Raw genomic sequence first — 15,596 nt, forward strand, 5'->3', positions numbered from 1 at the left:
CGGCCGCCCCGTAGCAGTATATCTACTACAAGGAAGTCGGCAAGTGGTTAAATAGTTTGTCTCAATCCTGCGACTGATAGATCTGCAAGAAAGCTTGTGCTTTTAAAAAATAGAATTTAACCACTTGCCTACCAGTCACGTTGACTGTAGTGCGGCAAAGTGGTTCGTTATCGTCTGGCGATGTAGACCTTATTCACTAGACATTCCCCTCTCTCGGTGGCACGTGCGCGCTACCGGAGGCTCACTCCCTCTGTATTCAGTTACAGCGGGAGTCGGGCCAAGGGAGGAGCGGCGGTGATCACCGCCGCTCTTCCCCGATCATCAAGCGGGCGGATCTCCTAAGTGACAGGCAGGGTCAGATTGCAGGGTTCAGCATAGCTGAACCTGCGATATGTCCCTGTGTCACTCAGTCACCTCCCCCCACACACGTCAGTAAGCACCAGGCATACATTAACCCCTTGATCACCAATAAAAATAAACCCCTTTCCTGCCAGTGTCATTTTTACAGTAACAGTGCATATGTATAGCACTGATTACTGTAGTAATGTCACTGGTACCCCCAAAAGTGTCAAAAATGTCAGTCAAGGGTCCGATCTGTCAGCCGCAATGTCGCAGTCCCGCAAAAAAAAAAAAAAAAAAAAATCGCAGATCGCCGCCATTACTCGTTAAAAAAAAAAAACACCAAAAATGACAGAAAACTTTTCCTTAGTTAGTAAAACGCAATAACTTTTGCGCAAACCAATCAAAATACGCTTATTGCGATTTTTTTAAGAAAAATATGTAGCAGAAAACAAATTGGCCTAAAATGATAAAAAATTTAGATTTTTACATTTTTTGGGGAGGGGAATTTCATATAAAAAAATGTGAAAAATATTGTTATTTTTTCAAAATTGTCGCTATTTTTTTGTTTATAGCGCAAAAAGTAAAAATCGCACAGGTGATCAAATACCACCAAAAGAAAGCTCTGTTTGTGGGGAAAAAAGACTTCTAAAGGTAATTGGTTGCACCAGAGCTTTTTATGGGCTTCATAACAAAGGGGGTGAATACATACGCACATGACAGATTTCGGTTTACTATTTCTAAAAAATAGTTTTATGTATAAATTTTTCTCATTTCACTTCACCAACTTAGACTATTGTGTTCTGATCCATCACATAAAATTCAGATTAACAAAACATTGAACTTAAGGCTGTAATGTAACAAAATAGGTAAAAAGTCAAGGGGGTGAATGCTTTTGCAAGGCACTGTATACACACACACGCATACATATACATATATACATACATACACATACACACTGCTCATAAAAAATTAAAGGAACACTTTGAAAACACATCAGATCTCAATGGGTAAAATTATCATGCTGGATATCTATACTGATATGGACAGGGTAATGTGTTAGGAACCAAAGGATGCCACATCGTTTGATGGAAATAAAGTTATCAACCTACAGAGGGCTGAATTCAAAGACACCCCACCCCGAAAATCAAAGAGAAAAAATGATGCAGCAGGCTAGTCCATTTTCTTAAAATGTAATTGCAGCAACTCAAAATGGTAAGTTGTATGGTCCCCATGTGCTTGTATGCATGCCTGACAATATCAAAGCATGCTCCTAATGAGATGACGGATGATGTCCTGGGGTATTTCCTCCCAAATCTGGACCAGGGCATCCATCACTAAGCTCTTGAACAGACTGAGGTGCAACCTGGTGGCATCAGATGGACCAAAACATAATGTCCTAGAGGTGTTCTATTGGATTTAGGTCAGGCAAGCGCGGGGGGCCATTTAATGGTATCAATTCCTTCATCCTCCAAGAACTGGCTGCATACTCTCGCCACATGAGGTCAGGCATTGTCATGCACCAGAAGGAACCCAGGACCCACTACACCAGCGTAGGGTCTGAGAATAGGTCCAAGGATTTCATCCTGATACCTAATGGCAGTCAGGGTGCCCTTATCTAGCCTGTAGCAGTCTGTGGGTCCCTCCATGGATATGCCCCCCCAGACCATCACTGACCCCCCACCAAACCAGTCATGCTAAACGATGTTACAGGCAGCATAATGGTTTTTCACGGCTTCTCCAGACCTTTTATCATCAGTCATGTGCTCAGGGTGAACCTGCTCTCATCTCCACGGTGTCGGAGAGTGAGCACAGGACCCACTAAAGGACGTCAGGCCCCCAGGCCACATTCATAAAGTCTGTTTCTGGTTGTTTGGTCAGAGACAAAGACATTCACCAGTGGCTTGCTAGAGGTCATTTTGTAGGGCTCTGGCCTTCTACAGCCCTGTCCAGCTCTCCTATAAAAACTGCCTGTCTCCTGGAATCTCCTTCATACTCTTGAGACTCTGCTGAGAGACAAAGCAAACCTTCTCGCAATGATACCCATTGATGTGCCCTCCTGGAGGAGTTGGACTGCCTGTGCAACCTCTATAGCAGCCTTTCTCAACCATTTCAACACAGAGGAAATCTTGAAATAAAATTTCTGGTCTCAGGGAAACCCTGCAAAAAATTAAAAATCTACAACTCATGACACATTAGTGCAGGCCTCGACAAAACCCGGGCGCCAGGTCGCATTTGCGACTAGAATTAGCGACCTGGCGCCTGGGGGTGCCCTGCAGAGGGTGTCCTGTCATTTTTGTATGGACTTCCGCGCACGGAGTGCACGGACTTCCGGGCTGTCCGAAAATTGAGGCCCCGGCTTTTCGGCCTACTTGAGATGAGGCTTCCAATGGGGAACTGGCGCCCTCTTGTGGTGGCCGGGAGTAATGACTGTTGTAATTACTGTTTCCACTGTTTGTTCACAATGCATTACCATCTCCCTGTCCAGTTAGTTACCTTTGACAGGGAGTGTGGTTATTTATTATTAATTTAAATTTATTTTTTTAATGTAAAAACTAAATAATATTTTTTTCTTTTTTTTTTTTTTTTCAATTATTAAAAAAATATATATATTTTTTCCAATTATTATTATAAAAAAAAAAAAAATGTATATGTATATATATATATATATATATATATATATATATATATATATATATATATATATATATATATATATATATATATATATATATATATATATATTAATCTTTTTTTTTTTCTCATCGCCATGCCACAGCCGAAGGCCCCTTTCACACGGGCTGTCTGATCAGGTCCGCCTGTCAGTTTTTCAGGCAGACCTGATCGGACCCTTCATTCTCCTCTATGGAGCAGTAATCTGCAGCCATCTGATCCTGTCCGCCAAAAGCAGACGGATGGTGGTTCTATTTTCTATCCATCCCGTGGATCGGATCAGATGGCATCGGATGGAAAGAGACAGACAGTCTGTTTTCATCCAATTGCGCTAGAGGAGAGTGGGGTTCTAGTCGTATTTATGTGTAAATTTAGTATCCGTTTTATTAAATAAAGCTTGGTTGTTAGTTTAAAAAAAAAAAAAACTGGCTCCTAACTTTTTTAGCTGGCTCCTAGATTTCAGGAAAATTTGTCAAGCCCTGCATTAGTGTGACAGTCAGTGGGCGGAATGCTCCTTAGTCTTGTCATCATTGGGAAGAATTACCCCCCTACAGATAGCTGAAATGAACAATGATGTCATTGGGAACTTATTTCAGAGGCAGAAATTGCCCATTGCTCAAGGAACCCCTTGCAACCTCAGAAGGAACCCTAGGGTTCCACAGACCCCTGGTTGAGAAACCCTGCTCTATAGGGTCCGGGTATCGCCTCATGCTATTAGTAGCGACACTGACCCTAGCCAAATGCAAAAACTAGTGTAAAACAGTCAGAAAATTTAATTAACAACAAAGCAGCTGAAACTAAACCCCCCGCAACCTAACTGACCAGATAATATCCCAGGAGTTTACCTGACTTGATGTCTTACTCTGATTAAAAAGTGTTTCATTTTTTTGAGGTGTGTGTGTTTCTGATGAAAGAAACATGAAGTCTGAAAATAAAGCCTGGGCTGCCCCTAGGTTTGCTGTGCACCTACATGTCTGCATCTGATGGGCGAGTGATTGCCTGCATTATTTATTATGTACATACATACATACATACATAATACACACAAAGACAGCGGGGGTGGGGGAAGAGAGGTGTTCTCTTTTGCTTATTTTTTTACTCGATAGGACAGATATAATGCTGCTTAAACATAGAAACAGAATACGTTTTTTATTTCAGCTGGTCACCAGCTCCTATCCCTCAATTAGTTGGAATTGTATATTGCCGCGTTAGCACTGAATTGTGTACATCACCTAAATAAAGCAGTGCAGTGTAAAAAACAAAAGCTGCATTTACTGTTGTATGCTGGAGCACCGAGGGCTGGGATACTGGCCAAATAAACCATTGATTCCCACTCTAAGCAGAACCAGGAACTCAGATCGAAATTTCCAAAGGTTACAACAACTCCCTAAACCGGTTTGTCAACATTTTTACGAGGCAGCCCAAAAGCCCTCATCTCATGCCTTTATTTACTCCTGCACTAAGCAAAGACATCGATATGTAAAGTCAATTTATTGCATAACGAAAATATTGTACAATATCACAACGCTGGGACATTAAAGTGCCAAACTGATGATAAAAAAAAAAATAATTAAAAAAAAAAAAAAAAAAAGTTTTATTGCTCCCCACCGCCTCCAAATCTAGAAACTTTTCATTGTTGTTGTGGAGATCCACCTGCATGTTGTAGGGTGGCTACGTTTCTTCTCCATGGTCCCACTGTATGCAGAAATATAATCACCTTTTCTTGCTCACTCTCAAGATGGACTACATTACGGTCTATGGGATTTGTAGCGTGCATTGAGCAGAGCACTTACCCCACAACTAGTGTGCATGGATTGTTCCAAATAAACAGAAGTGAGGGGAGAGGTTTAGTAGACTGCGGAGGACGCTACAAGGATGAAGAAAAACACAGTAAGCAACCATTTCATGAAAAATGGACTGCAGGGCTGATGAGTAGTGGAGGTGTATGACTTTTTTTTTTTTTTTAATAGAAAGGGCCAGTCACATATGGCACTTTTCCACTGCAAGTACCGGCTCGGCTCTACTCAGCCCTGCTTGGCCCGGTTTGCTTTTCCACTGCTGGTACCGCATGGTACGGTGTTGGAATGGTTCGGTACGGTTTGGTATGGTTTGCTTTTCCACTAAAGTAGTACTAAAGTTAAGTGAGTGGGATAATAACGATTCTCTGACCAATCAGTGGCTAGTAGTGACTGCATGCAAAGGATTGTGGGATATGGTACCGGGTATGGTACCTCTTGGAACCACAATCGAGGTGGTACTGTTTTTGAGAGCCGTACCGTTCGGTTCCATGAAGTGGAAAAGCGCCGCCGTACCGTACCGAACCGTTCCTACACCGTACCATGCAGTACCAGCAGTGGAAAAGCACAAAAGCGAGCCGAACCGTTCGGTTCCATGCAGTGGAAAAGCGCCTATACTGATCGAAATTTGGCCACTCCCTGCTGAACTTCAATCAAGTCTATAGTCAGAACACACTTTCTGTTCCTGATGACTATGCTCACCCCTCCACTGTTTATAAAGGAGGGAGCCATGGTTGTCACTCTTATGCCTTGTATACACGTTCAGATAATCAGACGACTTATTGTTCGCATTTTGTTGCATGATACCAATATCAAATTCAACAATGCGTACTTAGTGTATGATTTTTTTGTACGATTCTGGAAAAGCTTCCTGGTTGCGTAGCTATGTATCGGATAGTGCAAAACAAAAACAATGGCAGCCATGCTTTTTCCAGGTTATTTTTGTGTTTCTGATCATGCGTAGTCTTTGTCTATCAATTTTTAGCGGAAGCATACTGTACTGATTTAACGATTGTCGTTCGCTAGGCTATCGTACGACGGAAGTTTTCGCGTTTGTCCCTTCGGATTTTGTTGGACAAACTGTAATGATCAGCTGTCGAAAGCGGTGTACTAATGATCAGATTATCGTGGGATCACAAGTCGAAAGCGATTTTTTTCATACGATTATCTGAATGTGTGTACGAGGCATAAGGCTTGACTATAAATATGTCTTCCGGTCTTTATCCCCCATTGCAATGGGATTTTGGGATTATTATTTACATATGAGCAGGGCCCTCTAGTTCCTCCTGTTTTGAACTGTATTGTAACTGTATTGTAACTGTATTGTCTTCCTTCACATTGTAAAGCGCTGCGCAAACTGTTGGCGCTATATAAATCCTGTATAATAATAATAATAATAATAATAATATGAAAGAGAACATAGTTTGTGACTTCAGCTCAACAGGAAGTGAAAAGGACACTACATTTCTGCCACGATCAACGGTATTTTCTGTACTCGATGAAAATGTTCTTAGCTTGACTAATGCAGCCATCCCATTTAAGCCACATCACGCCTCCATTTTGGCCTGACAGCGTGTACCTGCGAGAACCCCAGCAGAGGGTCCCAGAAATTCGATGCAGGAGGCAGCCCAATTGAAAGCAATAGGGGGCTGTCGGCTTCCCCAGCTACCTTCAGCTGCTCACGTATAATGGCTATGCGGCGATTCCCTGCAAGTGATTGACCTTGGACACAGATTGTCTGCATCCAGGACCAATCACTTGCAGGTAATCCCCACATAACTTGTGTACGTTTACATCATGCTACCTCTGATATGTCATGTTTATATCTGCGTGCGTTCAAGTTTTCTTTTCTGGGACTGGCCGGACCTGGAGGTAGGTGGATATAAACAAACAAGGAATGGAGCTTCCCATTATGTCCTTCTGAAAAACAGACAGGCAGACCTGACTGGAAAGCCCATGTGTAAGAGGTCTAACTGGAACAAACATGTAGTAAGGAAAATCAGCAATCCTGGACTCCATAAGTGGATGGAAAGCAGCATTTTAAGACGCTGAGGCAGTCTATAGATTTTGCCTGTGAGAGGTCTTCTTCAAAGCCCATCTCTAGATTTATTTTTAGTTGTTTAATTAAAATGTCACGCTGCATAAAATGAAAGCATTTATGTTTTTTCCTTTAATAGCCCTCCAGCCCTATACCAATTTCCCTCCTTCAGCAGGCTGGAGATTAGGACCGAAGTTTGCTTTGTGAAAACAGCCGTATCACAGTCACAACTACTGGTCTCCATTCAACAAATGCCCCTGATCAGGGGAGATTAGCACTATTAAAGCGGTAGTATCCCGCTTTTTGACACTTATCTACAGGTAAGCCTATAAGGCTTACCTGTAGGTACAATTAATATCTCCTAAACCGGCACAGTTTAGGAGATATTTGCAGTGCATGCAGCCGCTCACGCAAACGGCGCATGCGCTCCGAAGGTCCGTGGGGACCTTCAGTTTTGCTTGCCGGGAGCTTGAGGGAGTGACGTCATCGCGGCTCAGGCCAATCACAGCGCCGGAGCCGCCGAACCCAGAAGAGACGCCAAGGGATCATGGCAGCGCCCGCAGCGATGTCCGGGGTTCCGTGTTGGGGCTTCTTTCTAAGGTAAGCAATACATAATGAGCTAGTATGCGATGCATACTAGCTCATTATGCCTTTGTCTTGCAGGTTTTTTTTTTTTTTTTGTTTGGGTGTACAACCGCTTTAAATAATAAAAGTTTATTTTTATACTGCCTAAGTTTATTAGAGGCAAAGGGTCAGCCCCACTGCCTGCAGCCAAAGTCTACTGCAGGCTGAAATACACAGTGGCTGGACAGGGCTGAACACTGTACTGAGTGGAACTTGCACTTAGAGCATTACGCACTCAGGGCCCCTTTGCCCAGAATACAGAGTACCTACAGGCAGAGGGGTTGGATGGTGCACCTGTGCCTCCCGGGTGCACTAAAATGCCAGGATTGCATGAACAGGGGCTAGATAGAAAGGGGCAGACTGGGGAAAAAATAAAAAATAAAGGAGGACTCAAAAGTGCATATGTTCTTCACAGTAAAAAAAACGTTACGCCCTATACTATCCTAACAATTGCAGAATCTTGGCTACCACAGGATCTGCAGAATGTCCATGTATTTGTCTTAAGAACAAATGAGAAGAAGGAGTACTAGGGTGGGAATATATCTTTCCTACCATGATTTTCAGGGAGAGGTCTACCCAACCACAGCCACCCCCATCAGATACAAGGACACAACAGTCTGTGTACAGCAGCCATGGCTGCATTTAGTAGCTTGGTAGCAACCTGTTGGAGCATTGAGAAAAACAAACAATACACATCCTTGCAGATTACAATGACACCCAACATGTCAGTAACCCTGAAAACAAAGCCTGCACTGTATAGAACACGGTTTAAATTATATCAAAGTACTGGTCAGGGTGTGCTAAAGTCACCTCTTTCCACAAGGAAGAGATTTATCATAATTCATAACCGTACAAAAAAAAACCTGTACTTTCTCTAGAAAGCTGACCTGCTGATGCACCTAATGCTCATGCTAAAGCATTATAATACAACATGAATATACAATATACCTGTATACACAAAGCCGAATGCACTACATTTCTCTGGCCATGGTGGTAATTTACATCCATTTTGCTATGTATCATCATCATTGAACACTGCCGAGCGCTCGGTTCTCACAACTCCCTAAATCAGAGATGCGGTCAGTCAGCAGCTCTCTGCTCTGACCCCCCTCCCCCCCCACGCTCACTGGAGTGCTGGGCTGAGGGGGAGGGAGCGGCCCACTCAGGCTTTCAACTTGCCGAGAGGCTGAGCAGGTGCCGATCCAGGCATGTGGGTGGATCCCGACTTCATTGTCGCAATCCTGCCAGAGACTGAACTGCAGAACAAACTGCACTTCTGTGATTTTCCCTAGGAAGGTATGGTGTGCAAATAAACGCCTAAAATTATAGCCAAAAAAGCAGAAGCTCCAACATCAGTACCGCGTGTAAGAAGCCTTAAAGGGATCAGTTGGGATCCATCAAGTAAAACACCAATAAAGATTGTAAAAGTTAATTTACAATTCACATTATAACCAAATTGTGAAAACAATGACATGGACTTCTAGCAAATTTTCTGTAGGCGTACCACATAAATTATAGCTGTGCTAGATAACCCTAGATTTGGACCCTAGACTTTTTAGCTTTGGTATGTTGAAAGTCAATATGAATTGCTCATACTTCTGTAGCAATGAAAAAGGACGGATAAACACCACCATCAGTAAACAGCCATGGAAAACTCAGGTAACGAGCAAACAGTGTGTGCAAAAACTATACAAAGTATGGTATCCTTATAGATTGTCTTCTCCCTCTTTCTTAGCTTCTTTTCAGCACCATTGGTGCCTTTTTTCTAGATCTAATATCTGTAATGAAAAAACTTATAAAAACATGCTGTTTGGTGTGCGCATGATTATGGGTTGGAACTTTTGCTTATTTGCATATTACCACTTTTGAGGTGGAGACTTGCCCCACAGTCATAATCACATAAGTTGAGCTTTTGCCAACTCCCACTTGGCACAGCTCCTTTTAGACCTCATTAAATATCTCAAACCGTTACTTAGCATAGTTATTGTATAAATATTAGACCTATGTTATGTTAATATGCCAACTACCTGTTTTAGTTCTCCTTCTATGCTGAACACTGGACATAGGTTTGACCTGTTGTAATGCCAAGTCTTCCTGTGGTTTACGGTTACTATATGTGGCATACCAATAAATAAAGAATAATATAAAAAAAAGGTAGAGATAACATTTCTAAAGCACTGTATTTTTAAATATATGGTTGTTTTTGTGCCCAACCTACCTATGTGGGGGCAGGTATCTTGGGTTTAGTATAACCTTAAAGCGATAGTATACTCCACTTTTTAACTTTTACCTACAGGTAAGCCTATAATAAGGCTTACCTGTAGGTAAAATTAATATCTCCTAAACCTGCACGGTTTAGGAGATATTCGCCCTGCATGCAGCCGCTGACACAAGGGGCGCATGCGCTCAGAAGGTCCGGTGGACCTTCAGAGCTCCTTGTCGGAAAGTGAACTCCCGCACGCGGGAGTGACGTCATTTCGGCTTTGGCCACTCACGGCGGCGAGGTCAGCTGCCTCAGCGGTGTCCGGGCGACCGTGTCAGGGCTTCGTTCTTAGGTAAGTATTTCATAATGAGCTAGTATGCGATGCATGCTAACTCATTATGCCTTTGTCTTACAGGGTTTGTTTTTTTAGTTTTTTTTTTTATATGAGGATACAACTGCTTTAAAGAGGAAGTAAACCCTCCTCTGACACTTGTACCTATAGGTAAGCCTATATTAAGGCTTACCTATACCGTGTTTCCCCGAAAATAAGACCGGGTCTTATATTCATTTTGGCTACAAAAATCATACTAGGGCTTATTTTTAGGGGAGGTCTTATTTATTTACGGTATGTACAGTGACAATCTTAATATTCTGATCCTTTAAAGCATGATAGACAGCACAGTGCTTGTGCTGTGTCATTTAACCCTCTCTATGTTCTAAAAAACCTGTAATAAAAAAATAGAATGTTAAAAAAAGTTCTCTCCCCCTCTCAGCTCAGAATTCAACAATTATGACATTTGGTAATCCCAAAAATAAACCTTGGATAAAGTCATTGTAAAATTATGTAATCAATTTTGTAAAAAAGATTATGTAATGTGCAGTGTGTCTCCTTTTGTAATTTTATTGTGGAAAATACCTTATTTACAGCGCTGCTGGGCACTCACGTGACCCTCCGGAGCTCTACTTTCCCTCTCCGAATACTGCAGACGGAGGGGCTGAGATCAAGGATTTTAATAGGGCTTATTTTCAGGGTAGGGCTTATATTGCAGCCATCTCTGAAAATCATGCTAGGTCTTATTTTCAGGGAAACAGGGTAGGTACTGTAAATATCTCCTAAACATGCACCGTTTAGGAGATATTTACTTTGCATGCAGCCAGTGACATCTCTGGCACATGCGCTCTGAAGGAACGGCCGCTCGTGCCGTTCCTTCAGAGCCCCGTGCCGTGACCGTCGGATCCCGTGCTCACGCGTGGGAGTGACGTCATCGTGGCTCCAGCCAATCCGATTCCAAACCCGGAAGAAGGTCAACACGACGTGTCACCCATGAGAGAGGTGAGCGGTTGGCACTTCAGGGCTTTGTTCTAAGGCAAGTATTTCATAATGAGCTCATTATGCGTTTGTCTTTCAGGTGTTCGTTTTAAAAAAAATTTGAGGTTTACAACCTCTTTAAGGGAAAATTTCCATGTGCTTTGTGCTAAATACAGTAAATAAAATAGATACATTTTTCCACCACCACTGAAAAGCATTTCTTTAGATTCTACTGGACATGTTCTGACAGACAGGGCTGGTATACACAGCGCAGGTTTCTTGCCTCCAGCAAACAAAACAAGTAGCAGAAAATCGTTTGTTAATTCAGTACAGATTAAAACATTGCTGAATCTCATAGAAGGGAGACAAAGGAGTTCACCAAAGTTAGAGCATGTAATCTTGTACATTATTGTACCATATTAACAACAGAAGTCATTACAAAGATGTTCCTGGATAGAAGTTAAAAAAAAAAATTTGGATAGGTTGCTTTCGGAATACTTATTTAGAACACCAAGGCCAAGCAAAAAAAAAAAAAGCACGAAGTGTGCCCACAGAGCAGCCATAAAATATTCACTATAGTACAGCGATGGGGTTTTCAAGTTCACAGGCCTCAAAATTAATTGAGCTTGGGAGCCAGCACTGAGAAAGTTAAATTTAAATCATCAGGTTTTAAGAAACCATTTACAACCGATCCAACATTTTTACTCCACGATTCAGCACAGAACTACACTAATTAGTCCCCTGCCACATCAAAGCTACAAAAGCTTTTATATTTACCAGGAAAAGAAACAAAAAGTTATTTTTCGCACAAGAAAGCCACTTTCAAATGAAGTCCAGCCGAAACATCAAATGTTGCCTCACTTAGCCTTACTTTAACTGAGCACATCAAAAGAGCACAGCCAGAAATCTTCCCATTAGCTGCGACTCCGAAGTCTCACTACCCCGAGTTAGTGACAACCCGCTACCAAAGGCGGCATTAAAGCCTTTAGGAGTATGCAGCATAAGCAGAATGAGCGCTACTAAGCAGACACCATATTTACAGGTTATTTCATTCAAGTATATCATTGCCCAGGCAGGTACAATATAATATGAGTACTTTAGTGAAAGTACAAGCAAAAATCAGCTTTGCATTGATGCTGCTCTTCAAAGACAACATTAAATCCAATTTACTTACGAAAAATATACTTGAATAGTAGTGAATCTAATTTTTCCTTTTAAAATTCTGGGGCTAATTGGTGTTCTAAAGCTGCCACCATATGAAGGCTCCGACTTCCTAACCGCCTAACTAAGGTATAGCCGGAAGAAAACCTGCTTATAGTCAAGTAAAGCAAACAAGCCAAACTTCAATGAAAGAACACAAGGTCTCAAGTTCATGTAGTATGCCGTATAATAGACAGAGTGTATAGCTAAAGATTGGAGAACTTTATGCATTTGCTTCACAGATAGAGAAGGTAAAAAAGGTATCAAAGTGATATTTTAGTAGATATGAAAAAAACAAAAATGCAGGCTTTCCAAAACACCAGGTACCATTTCCAGGCCTGCAGACAGAGGGCAAGATTAGATTCATGTTAGTGCTGATGCATAATCATGTGTTTTTCATGTAGAAGGAGACTGTGAAGCACAAAATCCTACCCAAAAAAAACATTAATTTTGCCCAATGCCACACTCCTGATGCCACAGTCATGTGACTTTGGAGTCCCGGGCCTACTCTCCTATGTAAACATGGACACTTCCTGTAGGTGGGAGGTGCGAGTTCCAGGAGGAGGTGTGGAGTCCTATCAGAGAAACTTAAAGTGATTGTAAAGTCTCATTTTTATTTCTATTAAAATAACATGTTATACTTACCGTATATACTCGAGTATAAGCCGACTTTTTCAGCATTTTTTTTCATGCAGAAAAAGCCCCCCTCGGCTTATACTTGAGTCAGAGTCTCACTTAACTTTTCCCTGGTCAGAGAGCATGCGCCGCCACCACTTGGGAAAGCCCGTATAAGTTTGGCTATTCCCGGGCAGACGGCACATGCACAGTGACGTTTTGGCGCCTGTCGGCGCCAATTTTTAAATTAGCCGCAGATTCTACTGTACCATGCCCTCAGCACTGCATCTCCTGTACCATCTGTGCCATGCCTGAACCATCTCCTGTGCCATGCCCACAGTCCTGCATCTCCTGCACCATGCCCGCAGCCCCTGTTTTGAAACACGTGGTGGTCCAGTTGGGTCAAGTAGCTGCTGCATTTCCCACCCTAGACTTATACTCGAGTGATTACATTTTCCCAGTTTCTTTTAGATAAAATTAGGTGCCTCAGCTTATATTCGGGTCGGCATATACTCGAGTATATACGGTACCTGCTCTGTGCAGTGGTTTTGCACAGAGCAGCCCAGATCCTCATCTGCTCGAGCTCCTGGCCCCTCCATCCTGTTGAGTACCCCCACAGCAAGCAGCTTGCTTATGGGGCATCCCAGCTGAGCCACAGCTCTGTGTGTCCATTCAAACATGGAGCCACCAATTCCACCCTGCCCCCTCTCTCACCTCATTGGCTGAGTTTGATTGACAGCAGTGGGAGCCAATGGTGCCTCTGCTATGTCTCAGCCAATCAGGAGGGAGAGTCTGACAGCCGAGGCATTTGTGGACATCATTGGATTGAGAGGGGGGGGGCTAAGGTTAATTTTAGGGGGCTGCTGTACACAGAAGGCTTTTTACCTTCTGACTTTACAACCATTTTAAGAGGACGACAGTGTGGCCAAAGCTATCCACCAGTCCCCCGGACAGAAAACAAGATTTCCAGAGCAAGGAAGAGATATTGAAGACTCAATCATATGTACCAAAAGAAAATGTCTGCAGAACCCACCCAGAAGAAAGAGAAGCCATTTTACTATTGAAATTTGAATTCTGCCCAGGGTTGGTTGGGCTTGGAGTTGAAATAAGAACGACAGCGTGCTCCGTGAAAATACATAAGCACTTTGTGATAGTCCTACTTTTATCATCAGATCGGTTTCTTAGGCAACATGCTCCCTAAATGTGATAAATCAGGACAGGGGCAGGGCCTCAAGTATAAGGCTGTGATTACAAGACTTAGAATACATTACCTGGTCCTAAGGGAAGAATTAAAAAGGATCAAAAAGATTTGGGCAACAGCGATAAACTCAAATAGAACAATTTCAAAATTATTATAAATCGTAAAGGACTACTCAAGACAAAAACTGAAACCGGTACTATGGTTATCTTATTCTAGCACAGTGGTTCTCAACTCCGGTCCTCAGGACCCACTAACAGGCCAGGTTTGCAAGATAACTGAAATACATCCCAGGTGATATAATTTGCTGCTCAGTGATTGCAGTATTCTAGTCTGCATCTCCCAAAGGTAATACTTAAAATCTGGCCTGTTAGTGGGTCCTGAGGACTGGAGTTGAGAACCACTGTTGTAGCACTTAAAGTAAAAGGCAGGCAGTACATTTACAATATAATTAAATACAAGAGGAGTAGAAGGGTCCTGCTAATGAGAGTTTACAACCTAAAAGGGAGGGGGAAGTGATAACAAAAAGGTAATAAGTGTGAGGGATGAGCTGACAGAGAAGGTAGAAGTACAGTTTTTAGGAGGAGGCGCAATAGGACTCCCAACTGTTTGGGAACATGAAAACTTGCTCAGTGAGTTGGGTATGGCTGAGATGCCAGGAGAACCACCAGATCAGCAGTATTGTCCCTGGAACATACTTAGTGGTCACTAAACTGGATCTAGTTCTTCCCCCTACTGCTCAGTGACCAGGTCCATCTGTGACATGCTGAAAAGCAGACCTTCACACCATCAATACATTTTCCGCTATTGTATTCCTTCCATCTTCTCAGCTCACCCCCTGCACCCATTCTCTTCTAGGTGAGAATGGTGTGTAATACTGCTCACTGCAATATCCACATAACATATCCCAGGATGCATCAGCTTACAGACAGCACTGGAGGAAGGAGGATCTGGAGCTGCATCATCGGGGGGGGGGGGGGGGGCAGCTGCAAGAACTGGCTCCCAATCACCCAAGAAACTTATGGCGCTTTTCCACTGCATGGAACCGAACGGTTCGGCTCGCTTTTGTGCTTTTCCACTGCTGGTACGGTGTAGGAACGGTTCGGTTTGGTACGGCGGCGCTTTTCCACTACATGGAACCGAACGGTACAGGTCGCTTAAACAGTACCACCTCAGTTGTGGTTCCAACAGGGCCGTACCGGTACCATATCCCACAATCCTTTGCATGCAGCCTTGACTGTCTGTCACTACTAGCCACTGATTGGTCAGAGAATCATTGTTATCCCACCCACTTACTTTAGTACTACTTTAGTGGAAAAGCAAACCGTACCAAACCGTACCAAACCGTACCGAACTGTTCTAACACCGTACCATGCGATACCATGCAGTAGAAAACCAAGCAGGGCCGAGTAGAGCCGAGTCGGTACTTGCAGTGGAAAAGTGCCATCAGATGGCTGGACGGGACCTGGCCTGTAGAAATAAAAAAAAAAAAAAAAAAAGGGTCTAGAAGGCTGAATTTAAGCCCCCGTTCACATGCAGGCGACGCTACTTCGCACCGCGACCTCGGAGCGGCCGCCACGGACTTCATAACATTGAAGTCT

The 15,596-nt window shown here is 42.9% G+C and overlaps 1 protein-coding gene across 1 annotated transcript in view; it reads right to left on the minus strand.

Moving 5' to 3' along the window:
• Positions 1-15,596, minus strand: part of UBL3 (ubiquitin like 3) — a gene marked incomplete at its 5' end in the record, with an annotated part of 294,159 nt that overhangs the window by 224,702 nt on the left and 53,861 nt on the right. The gene's annotated exons all lie outside the window — the stretch shown is intronic.

This window comes from Pelophylax lessonae (assembly GCF_965119305.1).
Source record: "Pelophylax lessonae genome assembly, chromosome: 2".
In the NCBI taxonomy this organism is placed as follows: domain Eukaryota; kingdom Metazoa; phylum Chordata; class Amphibia; order Anura; family Ranidae; genus Pelophylax; species Pelophylax lessonae.